Source organism: Amblyomma americanum, chromosome 1 (genome assembly GCF_052857255.1).
Source record: "Amblyomma americanum isolate KBUSLIRL-KWMA chromosome 1, ASM5285725v1, whole genome shotgun sequence".
NCBI classification, from domain to species: domain Eukaryota; kingdom Metazoa; phylum Arthropoda; class Arachnida; order Ixodida; family Ixodidae; genus Amblyomma; species Amblyomma americanum.
The window spans coordinates 495,350,563-495,369,598 of NC_135497.1; the positions used below are offsets into that span (position 1 = coordinate 495,350,563).

The 19,036-nt window shown below is 43.7% G+C and overlaps 2 long non-coding RNA genes across 2 annotated transcripts; both read right to left on the reverse strand.

Moving 5' to 3' along the window:
- Nucleotides 1–702: 702 nt before the first annotated feature.
- LOC144105362 (uncharacterized) lies at nucleotides 703–9,753 on the reverse strand. Its single transcript, XR_013308778.1, has 4 exons — nucleotides 9,572–9,753; nucleotides 7,136–7,250; nucleotides 6,739–6,893; nucleotides 703–803 (listed from the first exon to the last, which is right to left on the reverse strand). It is a non-coding gene; the product is annotated as an uncharacterized LOC144105362 (long non-coding RNA).
- Nucleotides 9,754–9,901: 148 nt separating this feature from the next.
- LOC144105369 (uncharacterized) lies at nucleotides 9,902–14,773 on the reverse strand. Its single transcript, XR_013308780.1, has 3 exons — nucleotides 14,009–14,773; nucleotides 13,531–13,601; nucleotides 9,902–9,988 (listed from the first exon to the last, which is right to left on the reverse strand). It is a non-coding gene; the product is annotated as an uncharacterized LOC144105369 (long non-coding RNA).
- Nucleotides 14,774–19,036: the final 4,263 nt, after the last annotated feature.

Genomic DNA, 19,036 nt, shown 5'->3' on the forward strand with positions numbered 1-19,036 from the left:
CAACACCTCAGTGAGCTGTTACCAGCCCTGTGAGTTCACTGTCACTTTACATCAAGGGTATGTACTTTTCCTCGCCACATGCAGCAAAGATGTATATGTCAAGAGAAAGCATAAAAGATTTCTAAGTGCAATTCTAGATTGCTTGCGGAGGAAAGCACAAGAGTGGCCATGCTCAGCTGTTACCTTTGCTTCTTGCTCGAGTTCTACAGTGAGTACTACGTAATGACAGGTGTCTGCATCAACTCATATTTAACACCCGTCCTGTGCGACCTCCATCTTGCTCTTCATGCTCATCTTGCGCTTCATGCAAAGAGTGTCATCAGGGTCGGTGTGTCCTGTCAGTTTCCTGGTCCTGTGGTTTGTGCTGTGTTTTCTACTCTTAAATTATTTACTGCCTTCATTCTCCACTCCATGAAGCCTAAATGTGCTCCACTGGGCTGCTCCACGCGTTGTGGAGCAGCCCAGTGGCCATTTTTTTTTCATACGTCGGAGGCACTCAGCTCGAAAGCCATGCTTACTATATTCAGCAGACAAGGGTGCATGTGAGACACATCATTAATAACTAATTCTCACAGTGGTATCTGGTGCAAGAATATCTAAATACTACTCAATTTTTGCTTAAGCTTTCAGATACGCTCTTAGATTAAAAACATAATTTGGCTACATTAGCAGAAGCACAGCACCAAGGTCCTCACCAGTTACCTGAAGCACTGTACGCAAGTTCTCGTGCCATCATGAATACAGCACACTGTCCACGTCTTCATAATGCCATGTCACTCCAGCACTTCGGTAGCAAAATTTTCCTTAAAAAAAAGGTAGTTTTGTTTATGTTAGACTGGTCATATTTAATTTTACTATATACTATGTACTTCTCATTGTACTGCCCCAGACTAAAAAATACCAATGATCACGCTTTGAATTATGTCATATGTGATCACCAAATTATGTGATCACCAATATGTTCTTAGAAATTCTGATTGAAATAAATCTGACAAAATATTATTTCAGAAAATGTGGCACAAGGAAGAAGGACGCTAGCTAGATAACCTGGACGAATGTTTTCAGTTGCATGCAGGCACCGGCACCATTGCACACAAAATGTACAATAAAGTGGGTTTTACCTTTCCGAATAGAATTTAATGCTGTAAACATTTAAGTAAAAAAATTTCAACCTTCCATTCCGTATAAAGGAAAGAAAATTCCTCTCATTTTTTCACAAGCCTCTGCAAGTACACAATTCAGTGAATCTACTCTACAAGTACTTGAATCTATCAGCACGAGACAGGGACGAGAAAAGAAACAAAACAGGCACTGACTCGCAACTGAAGTTTATTGAAGTGAACAGAGTATATACAGAAAAGCCACACGCCACAAACTACACAATTACACATAAGCCACATCACAACATAAGTAAAAGATTGCCCTTAACATTCCTCTCATCTAGACAGTCCAACCCGCTGCATGTTAACGCTATGGGCAGCACACTCACACATTCGTCACCGAGTCATAAGATGTGTCTAGCCTCGATAATTTTCTGGTTAATCTGCTGTGAACGTAGTGCCAAAATGCGTGTTGCCGAAAGGAATGGCTAGCAGCCTTCACATCCCTTGTAATATGCAGATAAGTTACAACCCCTACCAATATCCAAATACCTCTCATGCTCCTGTAGTCTTACATTGATACACATTCCAGTTTCACCAACATAAACCCAACCACATGATAATGGTATGCAATGCATGCAATGGTTGCAAGGCACATATATGTTGCCACGTTTCACTCGACACATGTGCTTTTCCTTAACGAAATTCACAAAATTATTAACAATTTTACAGATTGTAGACAACTTATTAGGGGCCGAACACACCATTTTTACGTCATACATTCTGGCCACAGTTTTCAAATTTTGCAACAATCTGCAACAACACAGTCAGTCTTTTGGCATCTCACTGGCTGGCCCCAGCCTGATCATGCCAGTCCCTGCGAAGGGGTTTCAGCTTTTAACATGCTAAAGGGAAGAATGGCACAGCATCAAGTAACGAGGAAAGCAGGACAGCACACCCACACACAAGTGCCAACCCTGGAGCAGATACAAAATCCAAGAGCGCGTGCTTGACATTCAGCGTTGACAGTCAAGGAAACGAGGAAACACGGATTTGAACGCTAAAGATTGAACGAGCCCGATCCTTGGCTGCCAGCGCTGAATGTCAAGTACACGCTCTTAGATTCTGCATCCGCTCCAAGGATGGCACTTGTGCGTGGGTGTGCTCTCCTGTTGTCCTCGTTACTTGATGCTGCGCCATTCTTATCTTTAGCATGTCAGACCAACTTGCCCAATCTTATATGCTCAGCTTTAACAATTTATCGCACGCTTCTGCAATAGCATGGTTGGGAAATCATGCTTTCATTAGCCTTAAAATCTTCTCTTGGAAACCAGTTGTCACGCTGTAAAAGCATGGCTTCACCAATACCGAGCCTAGACTTGACGACGCCATGCTATCTTTCACTAGCTTAGAATCGTTCGACCAACAGTCAAGTAGCTGCTTAACACTCCTGGGTGAATATCGCTAGCACACATGGCGTATGCAGAACATCAAGGTAAGGTTCAGAAACCGCAGCTCTTTTTGTTGGGACATTTTCTCCAAGGTAAACTTAAGACAAAGGCCTTGCTCCTAAACAAGTTCACAATATGTACAGGTCCCACATTATCACAACCTTTGTAAAAGACCAGAAAATCATAGACGTAGCGAAAGATTTCCCCCAGCCCATGCAATTTCTTGGCAATCATTCCTTCCACCCTGCTGAAGAGAATATTGCTTAGCACAGGGGCAACCTTCGAATCGATACATTTAGCAGACTTTTGAACATATGCCGCACTGCCATACTCCACAAACATGCTCTTCACTTCAAATAAAAGGAGGCAAGTGTCAAAAAAGACTTATGTTACACACCCATTCCTAAACACGAGCTCATCGTTGTGCTCCGATATACACATTCATAAGCTTTTCACAAGATCTTCATACGGGATAGAATAAAATAGTTCTACATCGACACTAATCACAAGACAATCCGCTGGATTGTCATTCTTAAGATACTCAACCCCACTGCGAATTGAGTACAAGAAATGGATCTTCAAGATGCGAAGTAGACAGATGCTTTTGCAAATAACCAGAGATAATTTTGCATGAATCCTTTTCTGAAATTTATCTGAAGAGCATGTTATTGAATAGCATTTGTTTGAAGAGCATGTTTGTAGAGTAGTGCAGTGCGGTATGTGTTCTAAAGTCTCGAATATGTAGTGGTTCAAAGGTTGACCTTGTGCTAAGAAATATTTTCTTGAGTAGGGTGGATAGAATAATTGTCTAGAATGTGCATGGGCTGGGGGAAAAATCTTTTGCTATGTCGATGATTTTCTGGTCTTTTATAAAGGTTGTGATAGTTCGGGACCTGTACATCTTAAGTTGTTTAAGGAGCAAGGCCTTTATCTCAGGTTTACCTTGGAGCAAATGTCCCAAGAAAAAGAGCTGTGGTTTCTGGACCTTACCTTGATGTTCAGCACACTTCATGAGGCCTGGGAGAGCGGCTGCTTGCCGAGCTCCTGGACATCCTCCCTTATTTCTATGATTCCAAAGCCGGGCAAACCTCCCTCTCTCTCTAACCTCCGCCCAATCTCCCTGACGTCGTGTGTTGGTAAGACCCTTGAGCGAATGGCTCTGACTCGCCTCTCTGATTTTCTTGAGGCACGGGAATTCTTCCCTCATTCTCTCATTGGCTTCCGACGCCGCGTCTGTGCACAGGACATGTTTCTGATTCTCCAGCAAACGTTCCTGTCCCCTACACCCACTCAAATTTACGCACTTGTGACACTCGATGTTCGCAAGGCCTTTGACGGTGTTTGCCACGATCACATCCTTTCTCAACTCGCCTCTTTGGATTGTGGCTCCCGCATGTACTCCTATATCCGCTCATTCCTCTCTAAACGTGTGGCTCGCTTTCGTGTAGATACCCACTTGTCTAACCCACACCACCTCACCCGTGGCACTCCTCAAGGTGCTGTTCTCTCTCCTACCCTTTTCAATCTCGCTATGGCCCCTCTCGCCTCCCAGCTAGCTGAAATTCCCGACCTGCATCATATATTTTACGCCGATGACATCACTCTCTGGTGTTCATCTGGCTCTCCCGGTCACGTACAGGACACCCTGCAACGTGGCCTAGATCTCATCGACTCCTTTCTCACCACCGCTGGCCTCTCTCCTGCTCCTGAGAAATCCGAGCTTCTCCTTCTCAACCATTCCTCCTACCAGCGCTCACACAACCACTTCGTCTCTCTCCACCTTTCTAGCTCTCCCATTCCTGTCGTCACACAGTGCAAAGTTCTTGGCTTCCCTTTGCATGCGGCTAAGAATGTGCAAGCCCTCCACCGCGCTGTCACCACCTGCCACTCTGTAACTCACCTCCTGCGGCGCGTGGTCACTCGACGCTCAGGTCTCCACGAGGCTCACGCGTGCCGCGTTGCCCACGCGCTGGCCCTCAACAAAGTCTTGTACTTTGCACCCTACGCTTCCTTCAATCAGACTCAACTTAACACTCTCGAGACTGCCCTTGTGGGCCTCTACAAGGCAGCTCTCAACCTCCCTATCACTACCTCTACCACTAAGCTCTTTGCCACAGGCCTCTTCCATCCTCTTCGTTCTCTTCTCAGTCTCCATCGTGACTCGCAACTTGCCCGGCTTTCCCTTACCCGTCAGGGTCAGTGGTTATTGACTCAAGCGGGTATCTCGCCCATTCCAATCTACCCGTTTACCTCTCCTATTCCCACCCCCGCTCCCAATCTTCGTATCCTTCCCCTCCCGACCAACATGTCCCCCGTCCTGCACGCCGGGCGTCGTCATGCGGCCGCACAGCACCATTCCCCTCTCTTTGATACCCAGGGTGTAGCTTACACGGATGCCTCCTTCGTGGCTCCTCGAGGTTCCTGCGGCTACGCCCTGTACCATCCACACCTCCCTGCTCCTGAAACCCACACCAGCGGGCCGTATCTACACCCTCCAGACGCATTGTCCCTCGAGGTCTTCGCCATTGCGCATGCCCTCCAGTCATTTGCCCTCCTTCCCTCTCTCCAAGAGTACACAGTCTATTCAGACTCACAAGCTGCTATACACCACATACAGAAACGCACCCTGACCCCTTCTCTCCAACAGGAGATCGAACGAGCGGTCTCCGCACTGCAGCCTTCCATCGTTTTCCTCCGCTGGGTCCCTGGGCATTCAGGGATTGACGGCAATGAGCTGGCCCATCAGCTCGCCCGCGACACACTTTTCCGGGCACCGTTGATCCCCTGGCCCAAGACCTCGGAGAACGGTGGTAGGCTCACTCTTCGCCGCACCATAAAAGAGGTCTACCTTGAGCTCCGCCTCGACAAACGCCTTTACCCTCCTCCGCATCCATCACTCACGGTGCCGGAGTCTCGCCTTCTTCGGCACATTCAGATGAATGCAGTTATCACCCCGTCCCGCCTCTTCCTCTATCGCTATCGATCGGACCTTTCCTGTCCCAACTGCCCCTGCATCTATGCGGACCTGGCCCATTGCCTCTTCTATTGCCCGGCTGCTCAGCAGTCGGGTTCCTTCCCCCCACCCTTTCTATCCATCACCACCTGGCTCGACTGGCTTGGCGCTGAAGGGGAAGAAGAACAGCGGCTTCTGGTCGCCCAGGCGGTCGACATGCTCGGCCTATAAATTATGGTCGAATAAAAGTCTTTACTACTACTACTCATGTGTGCTGGCGAGTGTTAAGCTGCTACCTGGCTACATGTCGACCATTCCAAGCTAGTGAAAGATAGCATTGCGCTTTCTAGCGCGGGCTCAGAATTGATGAAATTATGCTTTCACAGCATGACGACTAGTTTCCAAGAGCAGATTTTAAGGTTAACAAACGCAGGATTTCCAAACCTTGTTACTGGAAGAGCATATGATAAATTGTTAAAGAAGCTGAGACAGTTTTGCGGCGACCGGCACAATCTGGCTGGGGCCAGCCAGCGAGATGCCAAAAGACCAGTTGTGTTGCCGTATGTACATAAATTGTCGCAAAATTTGAAAAATGTGGCCAGAAGGTATGATGTAAAAGTGGCTTTCTCGGCCCCTAATACGTTGTCTAAAGCATGTAAAATTTTAAGAATAATTCTGTGAATGTGGCTCGAGAAAAGTACACGTGTAGAGTGAAATGTATATGTACCTTGTAAAATGAATGTGGTATCAAATATTATTATCTTGTAGTCTGGTTTACGTAGGTGCAACTGGAAGGTGTATGAATGTAAGACTACAGGAACACAAGAGGGTAGGGGCTTGGCTAGGTGGTTGGGGTAACTCTGCTGTACACTGCACGGGATGTGAAGTCTGCTACCCTTTCCTTTTGGCAACACGCATTTTGGCAGTAAATTCAGAGAGATTAAATGGGAGATTATCGAGGCTAGACACATCTTATGACTCCGTGAAGAATGTGTGTTTTGTCTATCGTGTTAACACACAATGAGTTGGACTACCTCGATCAGGGAAATGTTGAGGGCGATTTTTGACTCATGTTGTCCTGTATGCTTATCTGTAACTACATGGTTTATGGTATTGCTTGGCTTTTTATATATTCCCTGTTCACACCAATAAACTATAGTCGCGAGTCAGCACCTGTCTTGTCTCCTTTCTCAACCCTGTCTTTCGCGCTGGTGGATTCACCGCAATGGCTCACCTCTGCAGAAATCAAGACATGACATTTTCCTCTTCACACTCATGGTTCAGCGCATAATACGGCAAAGGCTTTTCAATTCCAAGGAAAGTTCATGGCTCCTTTGAACACTGCCTCCTGCTTACAAGACACAGAGCAGCAATCATTGTAGATTCTACCTGTGACACAAAGAGCAAAGTTTTAGTTTGAGTGGACTAAACTAGGAAAGCAGCACAATATATCTATAGCCAAATAACTGAACTGAAAGAAATAGAGGGTAGTGTAATAGTGAACACACTGATATAATGCAAGTGACATATATGCTTAATATATTGCAATATCCAACACTGCTACCATCGCCTTAGCCAACTACTTCATAAATAACAATAAATGCAGTATCACAAAAATACTGATAACGTACTATGTGCTAATAGTAGCAGTGCAGGTTCCATGAACAAAAAAGGGCCCAGTGCTGACTGTCGTTCCCACAGCAGCCTTGTGACCAATGGCCGGTGTAAAGGAAAGAGGAGGAATGACTGAAAAGAAAAAGAGCCAGGGGGAAGGAAAACAGTTATAGAAGGGCTTAGGATATCATAGGCAAATAAGGTTGTTTAGACATGAGCACAAAATAAACATTACCACACAAGTAAAGACATACAAGACCAGACATATATATCATTATGCAGAGTGGCAAACTTGATGCCATTTAGCCCAAAATATGTTTTCAATAAAGTGATTATAATTATTAATAGAACAACTGACCTAGTGAAACCATAACAGGGATGAACAAGGAAGTTGTTAATATTCTGGCAGAAATTAAAAGAAGAAAATGGATCTGGCCAGGGCATACAATGCAGAGAATGAATCACCAATGGTATCTTAGGGCAACATAATGAATGTGATGGATTTTAATGGCACAAGGGCATCTGTGGCCAAAGAGTGCCTTAGCACAAGTTAATTTCGTCTACTCAAGGTGAAATCAGAGACCCATTTCCCAAGCATTTCATTCCAGATAAGCTGAGCACCACGCCAGGAAACAGCTTGTGCATTGTATCGCAACAAAATGAATTTCACCCTAAGGAAAATATAGCAGGAGATAGCTGATTATAAGCTCACTAGATAAGATTAGGTGATTTCTGGTAGTGTGGCATGTAGCTGGTGCAAGACACAGATAATTAAACTGGAAAAGGCCATTGTCCTGAGGTGAATGTAAACTAAGCAATGACGATAATGAAATTCGCTACACTAGAGCTGTTAAGAATCAGCTCAAGTTCCATGCTTCAAGATGATGCAAGTTTGCTCAGTGAAAAAAAATCATAAGTTCACCCAGGAATTGGTATCTTGGCGGTATCAGGCTGCAGGTGCAAATGAATTAATCCTGCCTCAGAGAAGAGCTACATAGAGCACAAAACATTTTAGGCCAGTCCTACACTGACAGCTGTTAATAACTATTTTAAAACTGTTTTTCATTGCACAAACAATAATACCAAGTTTGTGTTGGTCATGTGATTATGTTACTGAGGCTCTCCTAAAAATTCTAGCCAGAGCTAAAATACAAGCTGTCTCAACTAAGTTTTTATATCAACAATGAGAACATAAACACATGCAGATTATTCAAGTAGAAGTATTATTCTTCATGACGTGCCCTACAAATTTTAAATTATACTGAAAAGTAATAGAGTGGAGTGCTTGTGCCAAAAATACTAAACCTCAACAACAAAGAGAACACAAGATAAAGGCAACAACATATTGCCCAAAATTTAAATGTTTGAGAGAACAAATTTGAAAAGAAAACCTCTCCACAACTGGAACAAAACAGCGTGATACCGAGCACACATTTGAAAATTGTTTCATCCAAATCCCCAGTCTGGTGCTCCAGCACTCTTCAGCCAGCCTGTCATGAAATGTACCATAGTTCTGGTAGCTGTAAAGAGTATACAGCTGATCCGGCATTTTGATATGTGAACAGTAACCCTCAATGACCACCAGGCTGAATACTTTCAAGAGGCTGTTCTAGTAACAAGACTGCAGTGAAACACTTAGCAAGTTATGCGGGCGTAATAATGCAAACCGTTAAAATGAGAGTTCGCTACCACGCAACTCTGTAGTAACTCCTAAAGTGTTGCAATCGAATGAAAAAAAGGACTGCCTATTATATAAACAAAAGTCAAGAGGCTGCAATGCAAGGCCACGACAGAAGTGCTGCAATACAGCAATAGTGATACAATGTACACTTTAAGCAACACAATGAAACAAGATCTTTTATCCTTAATTATCAGAATTTAAATATATGTTTTCCTTGCTCTCTTGCAAAATTAAGTTTAGATCGTGAAAGTGCTCGAAAAGACAAGGATACAGAAAAAGATTTCCACACAGTGCGCTTACTTCCAGTGTCTTTTTGAGCACATCCACTATCTAAATATGGTAACCCAACTAGTTTAAACGCTGTCGTTATTCCAAAATTAAGCCTTTCACAAAGTGGGAGCCCCTTTCCCCATACAAGGTGCACCATAACTAATCCAACACTTTTTTCATGATATGTTTTCTCTGAGAATAAACACTGTTTGAAGATTTTGCAATAGTACTTGTCTTTTCGATTCTACGAATGTATCATGCAAGTGTTCAATGAAATGACCATCTGCCTATCTTGATCATTGCTCAAAATCAGGGTATAATGCACCATGAAGGGCAGGCTCTGCTTGATTTTTATGTTTTCCTAACGAAGCATGTGTGTGCAACCCTTCTGCTGGCTTGTATGCAGCAGGTTTGTCTAGCTAGGCGAACTGTGGTTTTGCTATAAAGATGAAATGGTACTTTGGAAGTGTATGGTTTTCTAAAATGCATTTAACATACATACCGGGGCTTTAACAGCACCTGGTGTAAGCAACATCAGTGGGGGGACCGCAGGAGTGGCCTAGTGGTCTGAGCATCTGCCTCGCAAGCGGTAGGTGTGGAGTTCGATCCCCAGTGCCATCGGGTAACCAGCGGTGATACAATGGGTCGTTTCAATGGCCAGTTTAAAACTTGAAATAACCATGCTGCAATATATACAAAAAAAGATTTGTGTGCTCTCTCTTACATGACATAGTTAATCATATCATAGTGTTGGTAGTACACAAAATGCATGTGTGGAACATATACATGCACTGTTTTTGTTCACATCTTACCTGCTATGTGCTATTATGGCATGTTATGTGCTGGGAAAGCAACATGTAGTGAGCAATGTTGTGTTGCAGCCTTTCTTCTGATGGAATTTGAATCATGTGAGGTGCAGCTGAAAGAAATTGTTTCATACATAAGTATATTTCATGTAACACAACAAAAAGTGCACAGCCCCATCATGAGTTGTGGTTTAAACTAACAGCGAGCTTTTTACTACTCTATTTAACATATGATGCTGGAGGCACAAAACTAAATACTGTGAGGTAACAAGAGCTAATATGGACAATCATGCCTTTAAGAGATATTGTCAATATATATTTTCCTGAATGAACTAAAGTTATCCTTAGAAGCATTCAGAGGAAGATAATTTTGCTAAATGCCTTTTGCCAGAATAGGCCTTTTATGAACCAGTTGCTAATGAAAAGAATAACTTTAAGACCATGCTATGCATGGTCTAACGCCAAGGTAGTTGCATACAAGCAGTATACTATGCCCCTAGTTTTATGGTGGGCCTGTACTGCACAATTTTCATGCAAGGTAGTGGAAAGTATATGCCATGAAACAGACCTCTGCTTGCTGAAACTGGCAAATAAGTACTGGGTTTTTAAGGCAGGAAAAAAGTTACATAGTTCCTTCTGCAGGTTTTGAACTTCAGGTTAGTTATTTGAAAAATATCAATCCCTGAACTGCAATGATTGAAGTTTTTAGCAAATAACATTTCCATTGTAACAGTGGAAACGCTCTTTTATATGAGGAACGACTTTTCAAAAGCCTGCGTTTCATGGTGGCTGTCAAGTAGCCCTGATAAAGAGAAACCAGTCACGACACACAACCAAGCCCCCGTAGCACATTTTCAACTATACCCTCATGATATAGCTTTAAAGTAAGTGTTAAGCAATACAAATACAAATCCCTTGATTTCCTTCATGATTGATCACTGGTGTATACATACAAAGATAACCGTACAAGATGTGGAGTGCATGGTACAGAGAGAGTAGGCAGATGATTTCTTGACACTCAAAAAGTGAACAAGGGAAGGAAAAATCTCAGGGTGCTTGCCGTTTCTACAAGACAACTTGTTTTCGTCTGGGGTCAACATATACAGAGGAAACTTAGAATCAAGTACAGGGTTCTCCACTCTTAGTGCGAACACGCGAGCACATGGCTGTGCTCTTTGGGCCACTGTGTCTGACATTGCCACACATCGAAGTGTAACATGACACGAAGCACCACATCCAGGTTCATCTCCTCTTGCGCCATTTTGCAGCAAATGAGTGGCTGCGCCGCACACAGTGGACCTCTAAAGAGTGCGGCCATGCGCTCACATGTTTGCACTAAATGTGGCCAGCTCTGTACATTCCGGAATTGGCATAATTATTTGAAAAGGCCTTGCACATGGTCAGAGGTTTCCCAACCCACATTTTCCCCCTCCTTTCCTGCTTTCTTTAATTTATCCTTATACTTTAACCTTACGCCCTGCACCTCCTGACATCACTTCTCGGAACCTTGGCTGCCATACTCCTCCCCCTCCCCCTTCTTTTTGCCTTTTCTCCGAACCTGCCCTCAGTTTCTCTTTTTACTTCAAATTATTTTGCCCCCCCCCCTGGTATTTTATTCTGCCATGCTCCTTAATTCCTTTATCCTAGTTTTTCAGGAAAAGGCAGCCAGCCATACCAAGCCACCTGTTGTGGCTGGACATAAAGCCATTCAAGCCCACTATCCACACTCCATACCCCGAGATTCGTTTCTACTGAATTGGGCTTTTTTGTTTTCACAGTTTTGCAGGTCAACCGGTTAATCTTCTTTAGCAGCTATCATGCCTGGTCAAGGTTCATGCTCCCCATCGTAACGCCCTTCCCATATCGCACCCTCGTCCCACACAACAGGCCATTCGCCTCGAAGTGAAAACCTTATTTAAACCCCACCAATGATGAACACTTTGCCAGACAAAGACAAGTCCTCTTGTCGAAACGTCGGCAAGCACCCTGAGGCTTTTCCCTTCCTTATTCAGTTTGTGAGATACCAGGGACAGGTGTTCAAGCAGCCATACCACACTAATACCCCTGTCACACGGGCACCGCAAAGGCCTTTGAGAATCATATCCAAAGGCGTAAGGAGTGAAGCTACCCGGTACAAATGTTGCGCCTTTGTCGCTAAGGGCCTTGGAGGCGAAGGCGCTCAACCGAGACCTTCGGAGCCCGAAGACGCGGCATTCGAGAAGCTGTGATCACAGTACCATCCAAAGTCAAAAAGTAAAAGCAATAAAAAAAATGCATAAGCTAATAATGTTTGAAAACATTTTTTTCAAATACGAAAGGTGTGTCTGGCTTTGGTTTTTGTATGGGTGTTTATGTTTTATGTTCAAATTTCAAGACAGTGAAAGTGTTGCGGCAACACCGAGCGCCCATGGAGGCCAAGGCAATACACGTACAAAACCTGCTCCTGCTGATGAGAGTAGCTGTTGCAGTACTTTTAAGGAAGCAATCAGAATAAAAAATTGTCAAAGCTCAACGAATGAACAGAATACACCACTTTAATTTTAGAACACTCACTTCAGCCACCTCGAGTATAGCAGCGGGTGCTAAGCCTGAACGACTTTCACCTTTGGGCTGCACCGTGTAGCTGCATCGCTGCTCCTTTAAGCTTTCGCTCCTTTGGTGAAAAATGGTGCCTTTGCTGGAAAGGCCTTCGAGGAATGCCATGTGACAGGGGTATAAAGCACATTTTTTACTGACACGAAAGACTCAGTGCCTTTAGTTCTGACAACATTCTGAATCATGCTTTGGTGGCTTAGCATATCAGAATACTGGACATGACAAAATCAGCTAATTAGTGAGGGCTATTATTTGCTATAGGTAAAATTATAACATTGTCCTAAAATAATGAAAAGAAACCACCAGCACTGACATCAATGTACAATTTGGCTGTAACATACTGACATGACAATCTAGTTAAACGTAAATTCTCTTTTCGCAGTTCAAAACTGCATGCATTATTTCTAGAAAGCGCGAAAACAGAAGCTCATACATAGTGCCAAAGAAAAGAGTGCATAATAGTACCACTTATGAGGTGTTTATCGGCAACTGCAATGAGCAAGGCTATGTTAATGGCAATCCAGAGTTATTATGTGTCTTACGAGCGCATGCACTTGGGAGGTGATAGCAGCTGTGGACGCAGCTGTCCATCGCAGTTTTCAGTCTGTCGAGATAACACATGGGGTAAGGTATTCCCTGTTTTGCTGCCGAAGGCAAAACCGTCAGCGAGTGGAGTTGCCTTGCTATTCACTGTCAATATCTACTGCTCAAAGTAAAGGAAACTAGGGCATAAAACATACAGCATTTCATATTATGCTTTGGCCAAATGCAGTGAGAATGAAACAGACTAGAGACTTGACTTATGACGTTTGCACTCTTTACTTTGCACCAGAGGAAAATAAATTTATGTACAGTTGACCTACTTCTTGCCACAGTCCTAGAAGAAATGAATCCAGGTCTCAGAAATTCTACCGAGAGAATACTGATGCTGCATGTGCATTTCTCTGAACTGTTCTGAAATACGCAGAAGTTACCAATTTTTTTACTACCTGATTACATACTGTAATCTTTGCAAGGAATATGAGGTTAACGGACTGGGAAAAAATGTCAGGAATGGTACCTTTGGTACTGGGCACTTGGACAAACATATGACCCACTGGGCGTCCCCAGGAGCTCTGCTACCAGGCACCCCTGGCAACAGTAGTCAATTTTCCAGATCCAAAGGAGCCATGCGAATGATTGCCGAAAAGTCAAGTTTAAGGACAGCAGATGCATGAACACTAAACAGTTTTCCAACTTTGTTTCAGTGTGATAAATGGTTTCAAATCTCTAGACTATATCTGGTAGTACACAAATTATCAGAAGACCATCTCCCGCTCAGAATCATCTCAAAACACATTCGACACGCAGTACCAACATGGACAGTTCGTGCTTAATTGAATCCAAAAGTTTACGCTGATCGACCAATATTACTCTAAATAGAGACAGAAAGCGCATGCACGTTGTACTGATGCTATCGTGAACATCACATGCGACGAGACGCAGGGTTACAATACAAACAAAAAACCGCTTTCAAAATTTGAGAACAAAAGGCTCACCTTCTCACAAGTTCGCCAAACCGGAGACGTTGCCGAGTGGCTGCCGCCAAAGTCACTCGCAATGCACAGAAACAATAAAAATGCAGTGCCGCTGACTTTCCTTGAGCAATTCCAGTCGACTGAACTTCCAACTGTTCGCACCGACTACCTCTGCAAGCATGTCTAAAAGTTAGCGGCGCAGCCGCGCCATTTGCAATTTACGGAGCAACACGGGAAATTCATAGCGCCATTCGCGTATTCGCGCTCAAGCTCACGTCGCTGATGTCGCAAAGGCGCACAACGGCAAAAACATATAAGATGTATTTAATTTTACGGTAGCTTTTTTAGCTGACAACCTGAATCGTTTGATATATTGTTTTTTCATTTCGTTGCATGAACGTTATTACCACCAGCGGCAGCGCAGCTTGGCCATGGCTAGCCATGGCGAAGTCGAAGCGCTAGCCGAGCCCGCAGTCGGAAACATGTGCGCAGTTAGCGCAGTGTGGAGTTGAATGAACAGGCGCTATGGAATGGGTTTTTGTTCTTCCGTGTTCGCTGCGTGCGTCCTGCGCGTTGCGTGTCTTTAGTATGTGTGTGTGTGTATGTGTGTGGCCGGAACGCTGCATTGGAGTGTACATACAACAGCTCGCTGTCCCGTGCGGCATCGGTGCGTAGTAAAACGATCATGCAGAATGTGCGTTACAATGCCAGTGGCCCTGCACGAAAGAGGAGACTTGAAGCCGACGGAAAAGCTGCTCTCCCTCGTGGGACTGCAAGAATCTGGCGAGTAAAAGTCGACGCGCGTTTCGGTGGATGATTCCGTTTACCACGCCAAAAAATTAGCACTGGCCAACAGCAATGATGAACTGCTGCTGCATCATCACCTGTGTGATGTTTGTGACAAGCTTGTTGGATGTGAACGTGGCCATGAATGGTATTCGTCGAGCAGTGGCCCTCAGGGCGTGGCACCAGTGGATACCTGAAGACGATTACTGTTTGCCCGCGCCCTGGCGCCTCGCATTCAACCGAATGCTTTGGCGTTAATTATCTATATCTGAATTTCACACGTATTTGGACTCACAAATATTACAGCGTACAAACGTACCGTCGGAAGAGCACCCTTTTTCATTTTTTTAGGGAGGGGGTAGGGGAATTACCGTCTGCTCAAATTTAATGTCACTAATATTTTGAGATTATTTTCTAAACAGGTGCGGTGGTGGCACTGTAAGCAATGCATTTACTGGGCAGAAGTTTATTTTATGTTGTGTTGGCACAAGGTTAATGATTGTCATTGTACTGTGGTGCCATGTTCAAACAAAACACATAATTGTACACTCTCTTTGAAGAATATCTAATGAGGTAATAAATTACTGAGCAGCGAGTATGCACTGTGTAAATGCGACGAACGTTACTGAATTACTTCACACTTGTCATGTTCTGTTGTCGTTAGTGATTACGTATGCCTTGGTGTCTGCTGCTTTCCAGTGTAGGGGTCGAGAGGCATGTCGAGCTCCACTTAGCAGCTTTTTTTCCTTCCACTCTCTACTGGCCAACGTGGTAAAATAAACTCAACATAATGCGTGATTGCTCAGACCTAGATTAGACTACCATTTCACTTATTTACTCTCAGGGCCAATTGGCATCGAAGAGAGGAGAGCAACTAACATAAATACATGTGTAGGCAGATTAATTAAAATGATTATACACAGCAGACTTGAAGGCATTGAATGCAGTGGTGGACATGACGAAGGCAGAGAAGATGTGACAGCTGGAAACGTAGAAAAGTGGAGATCTGCGTGAGTTTGTACGCGACTTAAGGTGAACGCTAGCAAAAAATTAAGAAGGCGTAGAAGACTGATGCCAGAGTTAAAACTGTAGTTTGACAGAGGAAAGCACCTCCCAGCAAGCCAAAATGTCCACATGCAAGCAGTTGTGTGTACACAGAACATAGAAAATGAAACTCCTTTTTGGACAGAAGGAAAGCTAAGGCACATTGCTTATTGTGATGTTGCTTAAAAAGTTGGTGTCTAGTTGTTGCCCTTCATATCTGGTCCTTCCACACCCAGCAACTGAAATGCCATCAAAAAGGAGCATCTCCAATCACTCTAATTACATGGGAGGTACACATCGCCAGATGTCAGAGGCTTGGCGTCTCATCTTGCAGACTAGCTAGTTTGGCAGATTTAAACTTTACCGCATGTAAGGCATGCAGTAGCCTTGAAGGGGAGTATTTCATAAGTGTTACAGCATATTGTACAGTGCTGGCATGCTTCATTATTTACATCACAGTAATATGCTAGCACAGGCTGGAGAGTTTCTAAGTGAACAGAAAAAAACAATGTTCATGCCATATCTTAGCCACATTCTTAGTATTGTATAAAAAGTTCAAATAAGGAATTCCTCATTTTTTTGTCAGCTTTTTCTTTCTGTGCATCGATTTTTTGCAAGTTAGCAAGGTTCTACAGTCTTGTGTGCCTATCGGCTGGCCCCTTGTTTGTCAAAGGTACCGAGTACACAATAGGTCATGTCAGTGCAAGCTAAGTAAACGATGGATAGAAAATTCGTGCTTTCAGAGTATTTCCAGAAAAAAACTGCCATTATTTCCTACTCAGGATGGGGGAACAGCATCGATGGTGCACATCCTCCTTGTCACTGCAGCAATTATGGCTGCTCGCTGCTTTTTGGTGGCGTTTCATTTATCTGCAGGAAGAGCAGGCATGAATGGGCGGCAATAGGTACCTACTAAATTAAACATTGCATTAAGCAATATGTTGTTGTGTCGGTGCTTTTGTTATCCATGAAGGAGTTGGTGTTTTTGATTAATGGTTGTGTAGCAAAGATGTAACTGCTACATTGCACTAAATTCACAGATTTGTTTGCCCATGCTTTTGGTTTACTCAGTTGTTTATTTCCTAACAAAATGGCAGATGGAAAATCGGCTTTCAAATTGTGCACTTTCATCATGTTTGCAATGTACTTTCAGCTGGTGTTCAGTTTCACTTTGGAGAAGTTGTCCAACCATTGTCTGTGTCTAAATGTTTTCTAACAGTTGACCTCATTACGCAGCATTTCTCACAGGAAGCCAATGTTGCAGTAACATTTTTATTAAATGTTACTCTATCATGTGGCTAGCAATGTAGCGAAAAATATTTTCATCAAGTCAGCTTTTAACATTATAGCAAATTAAGGCCTTTGTTATTTAACGTTGCTCACAATTTGTACCAATCACTCAACCTTGAAGCAACATAATGCGTTATCACCCTTCCTCGGCTCTTCATTGTGTTAATCACATTAGACATGCTCACGGTCGTTCGCCATGCTAGTTTGCGGACATTGTTGGCTAAGAGTAAACCAGACAAATAAAAAATCGGATGTCATGTGATGCCTATAGTCCGCGGGCCAGCAGTTCATCGTGTAAAAGTGGCGTCACATCATAAGCATCTTCTGTTTTTGCTGCCTTTAAGCAAGTTATTAGTGCATTTGGTGCAACACATAGTCGATGGGGTCAACCGTCCTGTTGTGTTAAGTTTTGATCCCTTAAATTGAATGTTTAGTATTTTTCCCTGCAACGACTACAGAGGAACACGGACGTTTCCTTCAATACTGGACTGAATATACGGTCATTCCCTACGTTTCATTGAAAGCAGAAGTGGTTCTGTATTTAAAACGTACATAGTCTACGTTATAGGTACGGAATTTTTTTACAGTGTAGCCCATTACAAAAGAAATGAACAGATTTTATGTAATGCACCCATATACATTCTTTGAGAAGAGTCACAATGTCTGTTATAACCACACTGAAAGATGAGCTGGTTGAAATACCGCGCACCAATTTGAATATAGGATGTGCAGGTTTTCATTCTTTCCTATTATGGTGCCTTGCACCAATGTCGAGGCATTAAATTGAAAGTTGCAACCAGTCTGCCTTCTTTAAATCAGAAGAGAGAATGGAAAAAAAGCATGCCTTCACTAGCAAGAAGCTTGATATCTCACAGCACAGCCTAGCATCATAGAAAAATTGCTAGCGCATTTAACAAATCTGCATACAATTAAAAGCTGCACAAATTTGTCGACTGGCAATGCAAGTAAGGGCAAGAGAAACAAAAAATACCAAAGAACACTCGTGAGTGCGGCGAAGGGCGGTCTGTGGGTAGGATCCCGTGCCTGGGAAGAGGTCCGAGCTCGGAGAATCGCCGGCACCACAGCTGATGGCACGCAACCTAGAATAAATAACAAAGTGAAAATAAGTAACAAAGAAACCATCGACAATGGCGAACGACTTGAATGGGGGCCGCAAAAGCGAGGGATATAGCAAAAAGGTAGAAATCCTAAATAAGTGTGCAGTTGCATCTCCGACAGCTCGCAGTGCTCAGAAGGAGAGGAAACATCAGCGTTTACAGCTCAGGAGACGCAAGATTGATCTAACTTTGACATAACACTGCCTCAAATCCTGTTCCACTGGGGAAGCACAGACAAGTTTACAAATGACAAGGCGATGAATATGAACTAGCCTTTCGCATGCGATCACTGTCTCAGAATAATTTAGTATGACGCATATTAATTTACAACCACTAATCCGATAAGTACTAACCCTGAGCAAAATAGTGCGGTGTCTGATCGCAGCTGGCCTAGCGCGAGCGCACCGCCGCGCGGCACTTCTTGCTCATCGTCTTCTACGCAGTGCAAACCCATGCTTTTGCACCGAGTGTCGAAGCGCTAGCAAGCGAAAGCGTAACTTTGTTGTGATATCTGGTGCCATTTTTATTTACCACGGCACGCGAGTACTAAACGCACATAAAGACAATGAGAACAACAGTTGTCATGCAGGATATAGGCCCTGCTTTTTTGGCGCCGCATTATAGCTACGGCAACCACAGGCAGACTGCCTCCACTCACATCCCTATATAGCCCACACACTAAACAATTTGTCACCCTTAAGGGTGTAAATCAGCTGTCCCCAGACGAGCACCCTTTTCCAATTGTTATGCGCTAAAAAAGGGTGCAGGGATCAGCACCCTTAAGGAAGGGTGCCCTTATGATACTTTAGAG